At 43.6% G+C, this 19,272-nt stretch overlaps 1 long non-coding RNA gene across 1 annotated transcript in view; it reads left to right on the plus strand.

The window, feature by feature from the left end:
- Positions 1-57: 57 nt before the first annotated feature.
- LOC132251181 (uncharacterized) overlaps positions 58-19,272 on the plus strand; it is an 82,077-nt gene continuing 62,862 nt past the window's right edge. The window contains exon 1 of the long non-coding RNA XR_009463058.1: positions 58-344. This is a non-coding gene — a long non-coding RNA (uncharacterized LOC132251181). The remainder of the gene's footprint in view (positions 345-19,272) is intronic.

The following is a 19,272-nucleotide window of genomic DNA, read 5'->3' on the forward strand; positions in this document are numbered from 1 at the left end:
GTGGAGCTTGAGATGGGAGGAACCGAAGAAGGGACATAGGCGGTGTGAATGTTAAATATGTATGAACCAAGGTGTATAAAATGTGAAAAGAACTAACGTTCAGGGCTGCTCCCCTGGTTTCATGGGCTGTGTGTCTGTGAGGGAGCTCGCCTGAAGCTGTCTCCATCCTGAGTAAAGCTGTTGCGAGCAATGTGTGCTGGTGTTTGCTCCATGCTTGCTCTGGCTAATGAGTACCAGGATCCATGAGCAATTGGACCGTCGTCTCCCTAGTCATTTGGCGTCTCATGGAATTGGGGTCTAACAAAGACAATTAAAGGTTTTTCTATATGAAGGAAAGTGCTCAGGTATGGGGGATAAAATCACGCTCAGCTTTTTTTTTTTTGATAATATCTAGAAACACTATTTTCCCATTTCAGTTTGTATTTTATTCACGTAGATCCTCTGTTGCAGTCTTGGAAGATTCAGAAATTTGCATAAAAGAACATGTTATAGCCAGACCAGAGAGAACACCAGTGTGAGCAAGGAGAAGGTCAAAACTAAGAGACTTGTATTTAGTTTGAGATGGTAGCAGGAGAGAAAGAATATTAGAAATAAAGAAAATTGGGAGAGAAAGAAAAGGTGTTAAAGAGGAAAATGGATCTCTGTTGTTTAGAAAACACTCAAGTGAATTCATTCATAAGCTCTGAAGACTGGCTTTGAAAGTTTGACTTCAAATCTGTTCAGTTCATTTTCAGAAAAGACTGTCAGAGCAGAAGGAAAAATACCATGTTAGAAGAAGAGGAAGATGAACTGAGTGGGGGGAAAAAAGATATCTAGAAGTTAGAAAAAGGATTTGTTTGTGGAAAATACTCCAAAAAATATAATAGAAGATTATCCAGTTATTCTGGAATACTTGATATGTGAAAAAGGACGGTAAAACTCAAAAGCAAATCTCTCAGATTCTCCAAAATAACAGCAACAATGAAAATGGGTTGTAAAGTAATTTGGAGAAGAAGAAAACACTAAAATGATAAACTTGTGTTATTCATATGCCTAATTGTGCACTACTATACTTCTGCATGTTAATAGTTGAATATTTACTACCAAATTGCATTCTGAAAGTTCATAAATATAAAATGAGGCAGAACTCAAAAGTCACTAGGCATTTCTGGTAATAAGCACTTGCTTAGCTTCAAGATTCCTCACCTTAGAAATTCACTCATAGACAGATAAGATTTTTATTGTCTTTCACTTTGTATTAGCAAGTACAGTGCATTGCATGAAATTATTGTGTGCCATGGTGATCTCCTTGTTAAAAATAGCACTATTTTAGTGCCTGTACTCTACAGCCAATCAGTTTTTGACTAAATTCAATCTTTACTCTTTGGTAGTACATGACATCCATTTGCCATTAAATCCAATGGATGCTTCTCTCTCCCTGCTGTTTTCCCTTTGTTGTTATGCCTGTGAAGACATTTGTTTCTGTTCATTAACAGCATACTTAAACATACAGTGTGTGGCATTGCTAGTTGTGACTGATTACATTTTACCTTGCCATAAATCAGTGATAGACTTTGTGACTGTGTGGACTTTAAATCAACATTGCCAAATCTATAGCTCATTGTGAATTATTAAAAAATATTCATTCTTTCAGATCATGTTCCATTACTGGTGCTATACTGTAAAGTAGTAGTTTAGGCTTTAAATAATTACTTTGTAATACACTTGTGTTTCTTCTTGCTTGAGGAAAGCATATGAAGTTTGCAAGCAAAAACAAGAGGAATCAGTTTTTACAATTAAATATTATGAAATTTTAATAGAACTGCAAAGTAGCATTGTGTATCTCCTCTGCATTTCATATGAACATTTGGGAAGTGCTTGAAGACCTTAAAGCCTTAAAATACTTCATTGATGCATATAAGTATTGGTATAGTAATATGGTTTTATAGAAAGTGTGCTGACCTGTGGGTACTTGATATTAGGCTGTGCGAAGCTTCACCGGCTGTTTTGTTTCAACACTGTTTCAAAATGAAACAGAGGTCTTCAAAACAGCCTCAAAACAGAATGAAGGCAGTTGAAATGTTTCAAAAGTTTTGAAAAATTTTGAATTTTGAAGCTGAAGCTGGGCTTTCCTGCAGGGAAACAGAAAGAAAGGAGAGGGAGGAGGAAGAGCAGGGAAGAGGGGGAAGGACTGCTCTTATATTGACTGTGTAGCTGGCCAGTGACTGTCATCCTTCCCTGAGGACTCTTCTGTGACATTCTGTACCTAGGAGGCTGATGAAGTGAAGGTCACAGGCCCAGCTATGAAAAGTGGTTTATAAATTCCCTCCCAGGTTCAGGCCTGAGAGACTGGAGACAGAGTGTATTTTTTGTGAGAAATGTGCCCCCACAGGTAGTTGAGTATTGTTGTCTTTGATAGATTCTGGTGTGCAGTTTGTGGGGGTACTGGAGATTGTTGGCAGGTTTTGTGTTTTTAGCTGTAGGAAGTTGGCTTCAGTTTTGGTGATGAGGTTAGGTTAGCAAGGTTCGGTGCTTGTTTGAATTTACAAACCACTTTTCAGAGCTGGGCCTATGAACTTCACTTCATCAACCTCCTAGGGCACTTGTCCATGTGACACCTCTCCTGTTTCACATTATACTTTTCCTGTGTCCACGTGACAAAAATTGCCATTAAGCTAGCTAAATAGCATCTGTGTATCCATGTTATCAGCTGATTTTATTGTTTTAGATTTTTTTTATCACGGTACTTTACAACACCTCCATCATGTTTTAGTTTTAGCTACTGAATTACTTCCATGAGGGTTATTTTTATAGTTTTAAATTTTTAACTTATGCCTCAAAACATGATTTTCCCTGCTTTCTAACTATTGCACCACCAGGTGGTGCTTGGGGGAGCTTTTGGGGGGCAGGGTTTCCCAAAATATGAGAAGCAGATCCCACAAAATTTGATGCATAGGCACTCACCCCAGTGGGGTGCGATAAGCGAGGTGAACGGAACCCACTCCCAAGTAAGGATTCCCTTTTGCAGTCAGTTCAACCCTCTGGTGCCCTGGGCAGTGGGCATGGGGGGACTGTCAGTTGACAGCCTTGCATAAACAGATCGGGCTTTGTGCCGGGCAAGACTCTGGTCAGAGATGTCCAGAAGAGTCCTACAGTGCCACAGAGGCATGGTGTGGGGTGGCCCAAGAAGGATTTCCAGCCATAATCCCAGCCCCAAACTGGTTCCTTATATGAGCCCACATACTTAGTAGAGTGGGCATGGTGGGGCTGTTAGTTGGCAGCCTGGCATGCACAAAACATGCTTTGGGCCAGGCAGGACTGTGGTCAGGGTTCTTTGAGACAGTCCTGCAGTGGCATGGACAAGAAGTTGAGGGTGAATCCTGCCCTGGCTGGCTACCAAACCATTGCCAAGCCTGGTCTTGCTCCAGTCTTTCTTGCTTTCCCCCCATCCCCCCTTTGCCACCATGCAGTCCATCAGGCTTTCCAATGGGGGTATTCACCAGGGGCTTCATGCCTCATTTGTCAGCTTTCCTGGGGTCTTGGTTTTAGGGTGACCTCACTGGTCACCCAGGCATTTCCCTCATGGCCAGGACAGCTCTTCTGGACACTGACCACAATAGCAGACCACGGTACTGTCTCCTCATCTCTCTAAACAAAACCATGTTGACCCAGGACTGACCCAGTTGCACCCAGCTCTTGAGTATAATGCACAGTGCATGGTGAGGGCTGTGATGACATGTTATATGTGGCCCTTGCACCCAGCTCTGGAGTGTCTCTCAGCCTTTCCCATACACTGTTATATGTAGTGGTGTAACAGGTCGCCCTCCCCAGCGCCTTCTTCTGGGTCATCCGTGCCTTACGTGGGGTGCCCTTGGAGTCCTCTTGGAACTCTGCTGTCCCACCCTAATCTCCTGCCATGTCTTGATGGAAATTAGTATGTAAGCAGGAGACTGATGATTATATTGGGTATGTTAGGGTCTCTCCTAGGATGATCTGACCCCTTTTTCTCTAGCTAGGTCTCTCCGTCCAAACCCACCAAACAGGGTTCGATTCTGAGGCTCTAGCTCTTCCTTCCAGTGCCTGGAGGCTCTTGGCCCCCTTTTCTGCTCCTTTATAAAGCACAGCACTCCCTGGCCCAGAGGCATATATGCTGGCCCCACAGCCAGGGGGGCCGTATGTTCAAAACCTGGGTGCAACCCCACCCATCCAAACAATAGAAAAAAATATATATATACTTGCATCCCGCAGGTGCTCCAGACCTCCCTGGCCTTTTTAAGATCATCCCAAAACTATGCCCTCACTGGCCCTCGGGCTCTCCGCAGCCCCGTCTCTTTCTGTGCCTCACTGGGGCCGGGGCTGTGCCCTTACTGGCACCACGGTCTGTGCCCCCAAAAGTTGCACCCTTACTGGTGAGGGGTCTGTGCCCCCAAAAAGCTGCGCCCTCACTGGTGCTGGGGATCCCACTCTGGAGTGGGTCCCCAAAAATGAGGCCTCCTCCGTCCCCTAACAGCCTCACCCAAACCTCCGGTCAGCTGACCATCTGTCCCAGTTCAGCAGTTAACCCCTTCCTCACCAGCCCTCTGTGCCCAGAAGGTTCTGGCCTTATAGGGGTGCACCTTCTTCCTTGTCACAGGGTTAGGGTTCCCTGTCACAAGCAGTTACACCCCAAGCTGGGTGCATCTCTGTCCTCTGCATGCACTGTTATATGTAGGCATTACACCCTAGAACTAGGGCCACCCCATACCATGCCTCTGGCACTGGTGACTTTCCTGGACACTCCTGGCCATGTGAGCTTGCCCAAAAAGAATTTTGAGGGCCACAGCCAAAAAGCTGTTAATGCAGACAAAGCAATTCAAAGGGGGTCTGGGTTTTTTGGTTGTAGAGTGTTAGTCTAAGGACATAGGCAGGTAAGGTTCTTTGAGTAGATGTGATATCCTTTAATAGAACAACTGAGTTGCTGGAAAAAAAGTTCTTGGCAAGCTTTTGGGCGTAGTCACCCTTCTTCAGGCATAGGGAGTCTCTGCTGTTCTGGGACTTCAAGAAATGAAAGAAGCTAAAAAGTGTGGCAGGATGTCAGTGAAAATGTAAATAGGGTTGGCAGAGAGTCATTAAAATGTAAATGGGGTTGGCCAGAGTCATTCAACTGGTTTTACAGGTTCAGTTGAGGAATCTTAAGGTAATGGTCTGAGGGAGGATGGTAAATGGTCCTCTCCAGTCCTACAGGAGGCACCCAGCTCTGGGGTATAACAGCTCCATATAACAGTGTATGGGGAGGACTGAGATACACCCCAGGGCTGGGTGCAACGGCCACATACAACAGTTTAGCACAGTCCACACAATACACTGTTATACGTGGCCATTACAACCCAGAGCTGGGTACACCACAGGACCCAAGCCTCTCCAAGAGTGAATGACTCTCCTTTCTCTGCAGTGGCCTGAGAGTTGTTGTATAAGCAACTGGGGTGGGGGGGACATAGGTGGTGCTCCCTGCCCTACCAGCCCTGCCTGTGTCCCTCAGTCTGAACCTGAAGCCCCCCTGCCCCACAACCTTGGTGGGGGTATTAGATCATGCTGGCCATTTGTGTTTTCTTCTCAGGGGGGAGGGGGAGTTGGAGTAGGCTAATCATGGGCCCCCAACACCGCATTGGGGCAGCTGTCCTGGGCAAGGGGATCCCTGGTAACCAAGGAATCTTGATGATCCTTGATAACAAGTGTTGACACTGGATTTGGATCCAGCACCTATACCTTTGTTCTGGGCAGGCACAACCCTCAGACTGACCACAACACCTACCAGTAGATAATAGGCAAATTTATTGATACAGATTAAGAACAGAAAAACAACAATACAATAAATCAAACAATTTTATATCTACCAATTCTAGGGCTGTCATCAGAGTCAAAGTACATCTGGTTAGGATACAGGCTCCACTCTGAGACTCTCCCTTAGGTGTCAGCAGTCTGGAGGTGAGATGCTGAGGCTCACAGGCCCCCTCCATTGGGGAGTGTAAGATGGGCTGCTGGTATGCCCTCAGTCCATGGTGACCTCAGGGACCCTTTCCAGGTGACAGGGGTGGTAGTGGGGACCCCTCTCAGGGAGCAAAACAGAGAGAGACAGGGAGGGACAGGATAAAGGGAGAGATGAGAGAGACCGAAAAGACAAAGGGAGGGATGGGAAGGACCCTTTGTTAATCTTAAGTCTCTGCTTTTGTATGCTCCTTCCCCCTTGATGACTCCAGATGACTTCATCTGTGGCTATCTCTGGTTGACTGTCTTTCTGGTCACACATCCACGTAGCCTTCTGGTCCTTGTCCTAATTTGGTCTGTTCCCCCAAAACTGGGACTTAGCCCCTCCCTTTTCTCTGAGGCCTTGTTGCTGGTATCACTTATCTTGTGTTATGGGACATACTTCTTTTGCTTCCCAGGCTGTGTGTCCTCGTTGTTCCAGACAACTTGTCTGCCTTGAAGGCCTATGGTTTCATGTTATGGCATGACCCCCTTCATTCTCAGGCTGTGTCCATCCATTGACCTTGTTGTGATAGACAGCCCATCTACTTTCAGGGCTATGAAAAGCTGTGTGTGTTTCCCAAGCTCTTTGAAAATCCAGTCAATCCTTGCTGCCTATCTTGACCCCTTCTAATGCATATTTCTATACCTATAAGCCAATTCCCAAAAAACCAGACCATTAAATACCATTTCTAAGCCAACAACAGCCACTGCCCAGCCACTGCAAAAATTCCTTACAGTTTGATATGATACAAAGGAAAAAAAGACACAGGATTCCTTCTGTGCTAACAGAGAGCCCCCTTCCCCCCAGCCATGGGGGAAGAAGTTGGCTGCAAAACTTTTTTTTATTTGTGAAGAGAATAATATTATATCACAAAGCTGTTATAGCTATCTAGCTATGTCTATGTCTATAACAATTTTGTGATATAATATTATTCTCTTCACAAATAAGATATAGATATTTCTATATCACAAAGTTCTTATATTATATCACAAATAAACCCCAGAGGAGGGTTTTTTGCCCCAGACAGAGCCCCAGAGAGGAAGCAAGAGGCAGAAAAACATTACATCACAACGTTTACTTTCAACCAACACTGGTTCAAACCTGCATGTAATCTTGGTCTAGATTTTTAGGGAAAGCCCTTTTTTTAGATTCCCCCCCCCCCCCTCCCCCAAGGAAGCTGCTCTATGCAGTGAAAGAACTGAGGGGTTTTACCACCCATTTTGCATCAGCATGAAGCAGGGTGGGGTGTGTGTGTTTTCAGATTTTGCAGGAGGAAGACATTAAGTCATATTTTCATTACAGCAGAAAGTAAGAAGCATAGGCAAGATGAAAGGAGGGAGGCTAGGCATCTATCCTATTCCCACCCACCACACTGGCAGACAGCAGACACCTTTTCATCCTGGACATTGAAACTGACTCCATTAAATTATATTTTAATTACAGCAGGAAGTGTGCTATGCTAGATGCAATGAAATATGAAAGCATGGATGTTGTAATGCTAAAGTCTGAAACCCTTAGCTGTGCACCTTCAGGGAAGGTGGAGGAAATACTATTTTGCTCCAGAATCCCCCCCCCCCCCCCCCCCCCCCCCCCCAGCCATGGGGAAGGTGTGTGGAAGGACTACTTTGCCTGAAAAGCCCAAAAGGGAAGAATACTACAACCAAGAAGCTTCCCAGTTTGAAATCCTACATCAACAGGACTGGCTGGTTTTATCAAGCCTTTTGCAAAAAAAAAACGTGGGTTCTATCTAAAAAGCCACCATGCCACAGGAAAGAAGCAGGGAGAGATGGAGGGCAGGTGGCAGTGTATGTGGATGTAGACGACACAAGTAAAGTTAAAAAAAATGGGGCTACATGAACAAAAACAAAGAAAAAGGGTGCTCATTCTGTGTGTGTGTGTGTGTGTGTGTGTGTGTGTGTGATGCCCTTGGTAGTGAAAAGCTGGCTGAAAAACGTTTTTGTGTGTAAAAAGAATAACATTATATCACAAATACTTTCAACCAACACTGTTCAAAACTGCATGTAGTCTTGGCCTTGGTTTTTAGGGAAAACCATTTTTTTTAACCCAAGAAAACAGGCTAGAAAAGGTGTTCTTAAAGAAGCTGCACTATAGTGAAGGGAGGCATGCGGGCCACCACCAACCAAGGGTGCTGAGAGGGAGCCACCAGTCATGGGGAAAGCATAATTACTTGGGATAATTACCTGGGCTACATTAAAAGACAAACAAAGAAAAAGGAACATTACATACATGATCCTTGAATGAGCTAATGAAGCATATTTCAGTAAGTAGCTGCTTGGACTAGGTTGACCAAGCTTTAGTTGCTGATGTATTTACAGAATATGAGGACTTGTCTACATCATGGCAGAGAGAGGTTAATGGTGAATTCCCACACACTTTTTTCAGTAAAAGGATATTAAGAGTAGTGAAGAGGCACCTGGCAGTGACATTGTCAGGATTTTTACTGGAGATGGAAGTGGTGTCAGGTGAGTGTCTGAGTCTTCTTTTCTGCCTGCTGTGCACAGCGGGAGCAGCATATAAAACATAGCATTCGGGAATTAGAAATAGGAGGGAGGGGGAAGTTAAGAACATAAGACTTTGTATTGTAAAACCACCGTCCAGTCATTCCAGCCCTGAAATGGTGGTACCCCTCCTGTATGCAAGTGAGGCTGGGGGCACGACGGGCAAGAAGCGGGGAAGGGTGTATCCCCCACCCCACCTCACCTCAAAACCTTGCCCTGTCACTTGAGGACTTCATGCTGTGGGATAGCATGCACCAACAGTCATGACAGTTAAACCCTATTTACATGAAAATTTTAGTAAACAATGCAAGCCACCCTCCCTCAGGGCACAGCCAAGTGTCTTATCTTTGCCTTGCTTGGGTGTCCTGTTTCAAGTGTCATAAAAGCGGTCTCATTCTGCAGGAGAATGCTGCACTGGCATCAGCAGCCAGCACTGCTCACAGGTCTTGAGGGGCCAAGTGTCCCACTGGGCTGAGTCCCATCCACCTCAAAAGTCTCTTCTTCATAGATATGCTGCACTGCACCAAATAGCAGCAGCAAGCATAGAACTGATCAAACTGGTTCCTGGTGGGCTGAGCCCCATTCTCAGTTCGTGGATACAGCATATGCACCCTGATCCTTGCTCCACTAATTTATAGACCCTCAGTGGGCAGCCCCTCCCCAGCCTCATTCTGGTGTCAACTCCCCCCCCCCCGGGCGCCCCGACAGTCTTGTGCCAGCGTGGAAAGCACAATGGGCTGCAAAAGCACATGAAAAGCACAGCTCCAAAAAAATGCCAAAGCAGAATTCTTCCCTGTGCAAAAAGTAGTGGGAAAAATATTGCTAGAGGCAGCTTTGTAATTGGGTACATGAGAGATGCAATGCTTGTGTACACTTGGGGAGCCCTGCAGGACTTTGCATGGAAAGTTTTGGAGCCAAAAAAAAAAAAAGTGCCTGAATGCCCCATGCTTGGGGGTTGCCTTTACAAAGAAAGAATTAATGCCTCAGTTCCCCGAGTGCCCCATGCAACTTGTATCCAGGAAAAGAGAGTGGCAGAAGTGCTGCAGCTGGGCGTTTCACATCCTATAGCTCCACCTGGCAGGAAGGTAGGACTGAAATGGCATGAGGGTAAAGTAGTTCTGACATGCACTCTAGCGCTTTTTACTAGTCATACCATAATAAGCCCTTACATTGTAAATCACATCCACATGACTCATTTAGCCACTTTAAACTAAGACAGAAAAATTAAACCAGGAAGATTTTTAGCAACTAAATGCTAAATACGTGTACAAGGGCCCTTAGGTAGTAGGTACAGAAACTCATGGACTCAATATAGACACTGACCATGGAATTCTGACACTACAACCTGCCAGACATCTGACTCCCCAGTTACCTCTTCACTTTTACCTGCACTGCTACATCCCCCTCCCCTCCATCCCTGTGTGTCCCACACCCTCTGATGACTCCATTTCCATTTTCATTGACTGGCTTTCTTGCCTGAATTGCATGCCAGCCTATGGCTTCTTTACTCTTCCTTCCATCCAGGAACAGATGCAGAAACACCAACTGCAGGTGCTTACTTAGACTGACAAGGGGTTTTTCAACCCAAAAGCTTGCTAAGATATATTTATCTATTAAGGGTTCTTTTTTTAATAATAAACATAAAAACAAAACTTAACCCATCATACACAAGTAACACATCATTTATAAATCCAACACAGAATCTGTACTTCTTCTATTCAATTCTTTATAAAAAAAAAAAGGCTCTGTAACAATTTGGTAGCCTGAGATGCTGCTGGCACTACTGTGTTGCTGCTCACTACGTTATTATTTTACCTGTTATCATCTAAAGTGGTGTACCAGGATGAGGCTGTAGGGGAGGAGACCTTATTGGGAAACACTACCATGTTGTGTAGATACTCCAGCACCAATGAGGGTGCCCTCTTAACACACACACACACACACACACACACACACACACACACACACACACAAATGAGGGCCTGCCTTAACATGCATGCTGGAGAAGAAGCTCCTGCAGGGCAGGACAGGAAAGAAAGGTTCTGTCATAGTTTGGCTGCCTGAGATGCTGCTTGCTCTTGCTACTGTGCTAGTGCTCACTGTTCACTAAGTTATTTTATACCTGTTGTCATTTAAAGTGGTGGACTGGGATAAGCCTCTAAGGGAAGAGGAGGCCTCATTGGGACACACTATCATGTCGTGTAGATGCCCTAGCACCAGTGAGGGTTCACCTTAACAGAGACACAGTCACCCATATCATGAGGTTTGCCCATCAGCGGCCTGAGGGGCAGTTTCCTAGAATTCCCTGCATCTATCTGCTTTAAAGCTGGTAGGCTTCCTGTTCTCATCAGGGGCTACCATCCCAGCAGTTTTCAACCCCCACCCCCTGTGCCTTTATACTTACAAGTGACACGAGTCTTGCTTTAAAAAAATGAGGTGCAGTTTTCCAGAACCCCCTCCACCTATCTCCTTGAATCTTGTCAAGCTTCATGGCCTAAGAAGGGGCTACCATCTCTGCAAGTTTGATCTGAATCAAGCAAGAAATGTCAAAATTACAGCCATTTTTGTGCTTCCCAGTTATAGCCTATGGGTGAAATGTTGAAACACCATTGAAACAACGAAACAGTTTCGATGAAATGAAATGGAACAGCAGTTTCAAAATGAAATGAAATGAAACTTGAAATGAAATATTGTTCCACTGAAATGTTGAAATGGAAGTCAAAACAGAACGGTGCCGTTTCGCACAGCCCTACTTGATATATGTACAAGCATAAGAGAGATCTAGGGTGGGAACCCAGGGCTCCATACTTCTTGGTTCCCTGCTTTTATCATTAGATTGCTGTCTCAGTTAAAAAGACATAGTTAACACATCAAAGAAAATGTACCTTGTTAATTAAATATGTATATTCATGATAGTTTATTAATTTAGAATAAACCTCCACAACCGCCGGTTATTTTTATCACTCGTACCACTTTTATATTCTTTTATACTCACTTTATATATTAAAATATAAATAAGGAGGATGAATGTATGACTAATTACCTTCTGTTTTAAATCCCAGCTCCTTCTGGCCTCTACCCACTGAACCCATTTTCAATGTTTTCACAGGTTGAAATAGCTGAATACTGTATACGTGTTTCATAAATAAGAATATTATGTATCACATAATAGAATTATTCTTTCTATTCCTGCAGGTTATTACAGTGGAAATTACTGTATCAGAATAATACATTTTCATATACTTGAGTTCCCTGAATATTAACATCCTGTTGAAGATCAGTATGTTGTATTTTCTTTTGAATACAAGCCATTAATTTTTAATTCCAACTTCTAAGGCTAATATTGCTTTGAGGTACTGTTGTTCCTTTGGCCATAATCACAAAAAGTCTTAAAGGAATGTACTTTTCAAAGTGTTCTTTGTTTAACTTTGTTATAATGGTTCTCAGATAATTGTCTGAAGTGAAGAATTAATGATTAGTTACATTTATAAAATCTCACTAATTAGAGTGAAAGAAATTCAGTAAAAGTTTGAACTCTTAAATAATCATTCCCACTGGGAACATGAAACTGCTAAGGAAGTAATGCATTTCACTTTCATACTTTTTGATATAGATCTTCATTTATAATACTTATTCTCACCATCTTTTAATTCCTATTCAGTTTATATGCACTCATTAAGTGTATTACATTGGTCTCTCCCAATGTAGTTTCATCTATAAGCAGATATTGCTTTGTAATAGTTCAAGGGTCATACTTTTCTTTTACCTATCCTCTGCTCTTCTTAGTGGACCTGTGCATACTGCAAGAGAAGCTATAGCTATATATGATGAGTTCAAAACTTCTGACATGGGATTTACTGTTTGATAGTTGTCTCTCCTGAACAGGTTTTTACTTAGGAAAGAAGTCCAATTTCTCTTGCAACACATTGAAGAAGGGCCTCATTACATATTGCAGTGCAAGCTGCTCATATAACGATTGGTATTAGTGCTAGCTCAAGTTTGGAGCAATCATACTTTAAGGCTAAAAACCTTTTCTGACTGCCCCCAACCTGTACAAATGTGACTTACCACTAGAGGGTGGGTGAGCCAGGGCAAGTTTCTATCCCAGCTCTAGGTAGGCATGTGTGAGATGGGTCATGGAGGAGAGAGAGGGGCAGTGGGAACATGAAGCCAGGAGGCAGAAAGTTAATAGGATAGGGGTGACTAATGAAATCGGAGGTGAAAGGAAATAGGGGTGAAGGAGAGTGGTGTAAAGAAGTTAGCTAGTGATTGAAAGATAAAAGGAAAAAATAAAAAGAAATAAAAAGGAAGTAAAATAAATTCTGGAATTATGGAGAACTGCAACTTAGGCAGGTCATCTGTGGGGAGTGGACACACAATAATGAAACAGGAGAAGGTTTGTACATATCAGAGATAAACCTGGCTGGGAGTGCCATAATTTAAAGCCACCTAAAATGTGGGTCCATTGTCTTTGGTCCTTGTGAGAGCCACTGTGGGTAAATGCTCTCAGAGGGACTTTGTGCCTCCACCTACTTTGAGCATGTTTTCTTTCTGCATTTTCAGCAGCTGGAGCATCAGGGGGAGTGGTTCCTGGACAAGGAAACGGGCTCACAAGTTTACCCCTTGAGGGCTAGATGTGGCCTGGAATTGCCAGTTTAACAGACCTGATATAGAGTATTAAGTGGACCGGTCCAATAGGCATGTCTTCCAACCTTAATCAGACAGCTCTAAAAAGAAATGAGTTGTGCTTTACCTTTTCCCCATGTTTCTGTTTCTTCATTGCAAGTCCAAGATCGGCCCTCATAAGGATTACTGAAACTAAGGAAATTGCAATATGTGCACTGCATAATTACCCAAGCAATCAAAGTGCTTGTGCAATGTCACAGTCTCAATCCTCAGAATAGGTGCTATTGATTTCTGTATCTGAAGAGGTCAAACTGGAAAAGGAATGTGCTACTCCGGCCTCCAGAGATGTTAGAAAACTTTAGCAAAAGGATGACAAAATGAAAGAGGCAGAAGCATGAGAAAATCAATTTGGTGGAGTTCTTGTTCTCACTTAGCCCATACAATGGACTGTATATGGATTTTAGCTGTATTATTTCAATTAACACTGAAAGTTGCTGTCCTTTCATATCTAAAGCTATTTGATTTGTCTGTAATAAGAGTGAACATTCACAAACCAGATTCTGCTTGCAGAATATGCCCAATACTATGTCAGTTGCTTTTCTAAGAGTATATTGATAGAATGTTCTTAGTACAGTAAGTCAACATATTAAGTGGAGGGGAAAAATAAATTAACAATAGTTTCAAAAATAGCATATTGTAAGGAAAAAGGTATAAAAAATGATTGCATACTTTCCAGTTCTATGGATTGTAATGATGTAAGATTGGATTGTAAGTTGCTGGTTAATGATTTCATTTTGCCTCTTGAATAGTAAGTAAATTCATTAATTGGTGCCATGCTTGCAGCAGATATATTCCTAGAAACTAGGGCTAGGTACATACATTACACTCAACATGCCTTAAATGCACAGAGAACACTTTATCACTGTAAAAAAAAAGATGTTCATGGTACTTACAGCACTTTTAAAAAAACGGCAGATCATTCTTTAAGGATGCAGACAGAAGTGACAATCTTTGTCCAGTCTGGCCACAGAAAGCAGCTTATACCTGTGACCACTAGCAAGTGCATGGCTGCAACCAGCTTAAAAAGTGGCCAATTGGGTGAAAATCTGACCCCTAGTTGCATGAGGTATCAGATGAAGATTTTTCAAAATGTAGCATCTTCTGTAATTTGTGTCTGTGGAGCTCCCACCTTGTTGACATTTTCAAAACAGGAAGGGAGGAAAAGAATGCAGGGAGGTCAGTCTTGTTTTTTTTTCAGCCTCTCCTGATGGGATGGGTGTATTGGATCCCTCCTGTGGTGGGGGGGCTCCAATTCACCCACCCCACCCTTCAGCACCATCTGGGGAGCCCCAAGAATGCATTCCTTCCACTGCCTTCCCCTGCTCCCATTTTGAAAACAGCAAGCGCTGGCAGAGAGCCTGGCTGTTGCTACAGGAACCCGGCTGCAGGCTCCCACCTGACAGTTAGATTTCTCTTCCTCCTGGAACCAAGAGTGAGCTTCTGTTTCGTCTGGAGTAATATTGTAACTCAGAATGCTTTGCAAAAATTATTCTGAGTTACAGTTGGGAGCTGCACTTCTGTCTGTACCTTAAGTTAACCCTCAATGTTGTGCTATCAGACTAAAGCGCTTTAGGTGAGAGCACTTTTTTGAATGTCTGTGCTACATCCATCAGACATTAAGCTAGGTTACATTTATAGACATCCCAGGGAACCCTCACAGAGCAGCATGCTTACTTCAGGCACAGCTTGTCTGCTCTCCTCATACTAGGCCGGCTCCACCCCTTTGGCTGTCACTGACCCTAGTCAGTGACAGGTTCAGATCCCGGCCAGTTGTGGGCCACAGACAGGCCAGGTAGAGGGTGAGGGGTGGGAAGGGGGGTTTCTGTCTCTACAGGTGCCCTGACCCAGTGGTGCACCACAGCCCAGCTGAGGAGCTGCTTTCCCTCAGTTGCAGCTAACAACAGTATCATGAGTTCCCTGCAAAGCTTTTCGCTGTGCTGAGTGCTCTGGCAAGAGGGCAGAAAAGGAAACCCCCCTGCCATGAAAAAACCTGGTCCAGCCCCCCCAAGACCTCATCAGGGGGGTCTGCATGGAAGGGGGGCTCTTGTTCCATCCCCTGCCACCAGAGTTCCCCATGCAGTGAAAGTTGGCACAGGGAACTCATGCTGCCACTTATGGCGGCAGCTACTGAAAAAGAGCCTCTCCCTTGGTTGGGTGGTCTGTATTAGACCCCACACCATTAAGTCCCTTTTCCCATGACTCCCCTGTATTCTGACCCAAAGCACTTCAGTCTGCCCCTCCTCTGACTCAATCCTCTTAGTTGAGGACATGTATCGCTCTTTGTTGTAGAGTGCCACACCCCTGCCTTTCCTCCCCATTCTATCTTGCCTGTATAGTCTGTAGCCCCTAATGTTTACTGCCCAGTCGTGGGATGAATCCCACCAGGTTTCTGTGAGCCCTACTATGTCCCAGTTTGTACTAGCTATCTGAAGGGCGAGTTCCTCCTACTTATTCCCCATAACATGAGCATTAGTGTAGAGGCATTTAAGGCCTTGTATTGGTGCATGCACCACCCCCTGGTTCTTAGGACTATCCAGACCCCTGTCACTTGCCTGTGTACTCATTGTGCACGTCACCTCTCTTGGCTGTCCTCATGTCCTCCTATGGCCCCACCCCCGGCAAAGCTAGTTTAAAGCACACCATACAAGATTAGCCAACCTGGAAGAAAAGACATGCTTGCCTTTAGGGGAGAGATGTAGCCTATCCCTCCCAAGCATCCCCCCTGCACGAAAGTGTGGGTTGTTGTCCAGGAACCTGATGCCTGCCTGGTAGCACCCACTCCATAGCCACCGGTTAATTTCCCAGCCTGTGTGTCTGCTTGCTGCTTTCCTGTGTCAGACACAGTGGGCCTTGAAATAACTGTCAAAAAACAGGCTTTTAGAAATCAATTAACCCTTGCTGTTGCCGTGGACCATTGTTCTAATGCATATCTACTTTATATACAAGCCAGTTCCCCAAAGAAAATCTCTAAATACCAGTTTCTAGCTATCACGGAGAGCCACCTGGCATGGAGGTTCGTTTTCCACCATCCCCAACAAGAGTTCCTAGTGCTGAGAAAAGTGGCACAGGGAACTGATCTTACTGCTGATGGCTGCATGTGGGGATCTCTGTGAGGGACCTCAAAACTTGTTGGCTAGGTCCTTGGGAGTCTTTGCCCTCACAGAGGCAGAGGAAGCTTTCTTCCCCCTTCCACCCCTCCCCTCCCAGCCACTGCTGACAGTCCCAGGCTCATAGGGCTGTGGGAGGCTTCTCTAGCAGCCTTCTTGAAGGTGTATTTGGCATGCCCCTCTGGCTGCTGGCTTTGCCTAGTGCAACATACATTTGTTCAGTTGGAATGCACTCTAACTTATAACACTTTACTTAAAGTGCTATAGACTCTTTCCATCAGGGGCTTTTTGAAGGGATGTTCTTAGCCTAGATGTCTCTAAAGAGAGCTTCATGTAAGGGAGAATAATAATTAACTAGTGAGAGAAAAAATTCTACCATAGGTAACATTTCAAACTATTTGGAACTACTCTACTTGAGACAAAGCAGATGACCTGAAATTTGACATTTACCTTTTTGCCCCCCTTGTTTGCAAATTGTTCAAAGAATCTGGATAATACTCCAACTAGTTTTAATTAGAAACTATTTGTACAAGTACTCCAAAAACAATTCTTGGTGTACAGATAATTGAGATGCCAGTTTTAAGCAACTCAGGCCATAGGGACTTATATGGTAAACATGCTTTATTAGGCACTCAAACCTGCAAACAGTACACACTGCTTTGCTCAGACTGCCTGAGCAGCAGCCTGGCCACCTCCATACCCTGCTGCAGGTGGGTTAATTGTTGCTGCTGAGTGACAACATAGAAGGACTAATTGGCATTATTGTCCTGCAATACTAATTAGGCCACCTATAGCACTACCTGGATGCTACTACTTTGCTTTAAGCTTAAGAAGCCAACTGTGTGGAACAGCACAGCATGTAGAAGGGTGCCATTGCTTGGTAGAGTAAGTTTGTGTGCACCTGGATTCTGTAGCACAGTATGAATTTGAGATTTTGTTTCTGTTACAGACCTGCTGTGCAAATTGTGAGTAAATCTAGGGCCCTATTCAGTCTGTAAGAAACAGGGATACAATTCTGAGCTCTGCGTTAAGGGTTATTAAATTCCACAGAATTTTGAAATTATGTAAGGGGATGGTGTATTTAAATTGAACAAGCAAACAAAACCCCTTAGTATCTGAATTGATTAGTTATTCTTCCACCAAGGTGGTTTAATCCAGACTTTTTGCATGGCATGGGGTGGGGATAAGTGACAGATCCACTGAGTTTGAACAGCATTTTGCTCTAGCATGATTAAGCTTCTACAGCCAGCATCATGCAGCTTCTGGAGCCAACAGGAGTGATGTGGTTAGTTGCTCTGTGTATCTTGGTTTATTACACCCTCTGCTGAGCCAGTAAAACTGCATGTTTTGATATCTGCCCAGATGTGGGAATTGAATTCCCCTGTGTTTTCCAGTTATAGAAACATTTGTGCTTTGTAAGTTTCTGCTGATGCACTGGGAGCACTGTGTGTTTTGTGGCCTTTATTTTCTTATATGCTACTTGTGGTGAGGTTTTGGGGAGAAAATCTCAAAATCTATGAATTTTAGCTTTATATAACCTTTAAGTTTGCCTGTTTTTTGTTCTAAGTGTTCTATCCTAAGGAGATGAGGATTCAAAATTGATACCTATGGGGAAAAGAAACAGATAAGGGACTGTGGTGGGGGAGGGGGGGGTGACTGATTGGGGGAAAGAGTCAGGAGGCCTGCTAATAACTCAGTCAGGATTGGGGTTGGAGGGGATAGCATAGCCCTGGGGATGGGGTGAATGGCAGGGCAGGTCCAGGACTGTGCTGCAAATACACGCAAGTATTTTCAAGATCAGATTAACCCCTTCATAGATCTTGATCTAAATTAATGTACCCACTCAGGTGAACTAACCTAGGTCAGGCACACCATTTTGGAGGTGATTTAAGCCAGTGGTTCTCAACCTTTTTTTTGTACCAGAACACATTTGTAAACATTAATGACCAGCATGGGCCCGGTGTCCCCTGCTCCCAGGTCCCAGTCCTCCAGGCTGTGGAGCAGGAGGGTGGGTATGTGGGGCGGGGGCAAGCAGCCTCTCACAATCTGGAATTCTGTAAGCCTGCAAGGGAAAACCATGGTTTCACATGTTTTCCTCCTTTAAAAGGGAATCCATTTTTAAAGGTTGATACATTTTTTAAGTTTGTTCATGACTCTTTCATATATTCTTGAGACCCACTTTTGGGTCACAACCCAAAGCTTGAGAAACACTGATTTTAAGCTGTCTGCACATCATACAATTGGACATTTAGACTGACCTAACCAGGTTTGGGTATCCCAAAAGAACAAAGAATTCTCTGCATTTTCTTTCTCTTCTCAACTCTTTTTAAAAGAAAAGCATATATTAATTCATCCTGCTCCAAGACATACTTGGAAATATATGTTAATATTTGATGATGCCATCTTTAAAACAGTGGGTCATAATACAAACCTTATCCCACTCTGCCAATATGCTAGTATAAACTACACCTTCTTGTCTGATGGTTAAAACTCAGGAGTTGAAAAAGCAATAAAAATGATGATAAAATACTATTAAACATATTGCACAAAGGGTTGGGTGGGGTGGGAAGAAAGAGATCACAATTAAAATCTAACCTCAGTCTCCCTGATATGTATTTCATATTTTCTGTTTCATATTCTGAACTATGTTCAGGAAAAGCCCTTTCATCAACATTGACTGTAGCAATCAATAGCTATAATTACACTGATATTAGCTGAAGCACAAGCTGAAGCGGTTGATGACCATTTGCATTTTCAGGTACAGAACAATATTATAATACTATTTATTAGTGCTGTGTGAAACAGCACCATTTTGTTTCGACTTTCATTTTGCCATTTCAAAGGGACAATGTTTTGTTTCATCATTTAGTTTCATGTCAAAGCACCGTTCCATTTAATTTCATCACAAATTGTTTCACTGTTTCGATAAGTTTCAATGTTTTGCCAATAGGCTATAATGGGGAATAATGAAAAT

Source organism: Alligator mississippiensis, chromosome 6, assembly GCF_030867095.1.
Source record: "Alligator mississippiensis isolate rAllMis1 chromosome 6, rAllMis1, whole genome shotgun sequence".
In the NCBI taxonomy this organism is placed as follows: Eukaryota; Metazoa; Chordata; order Crocodylia; family Alligatoridae; genus Alligator; species Alligator mississippiensis.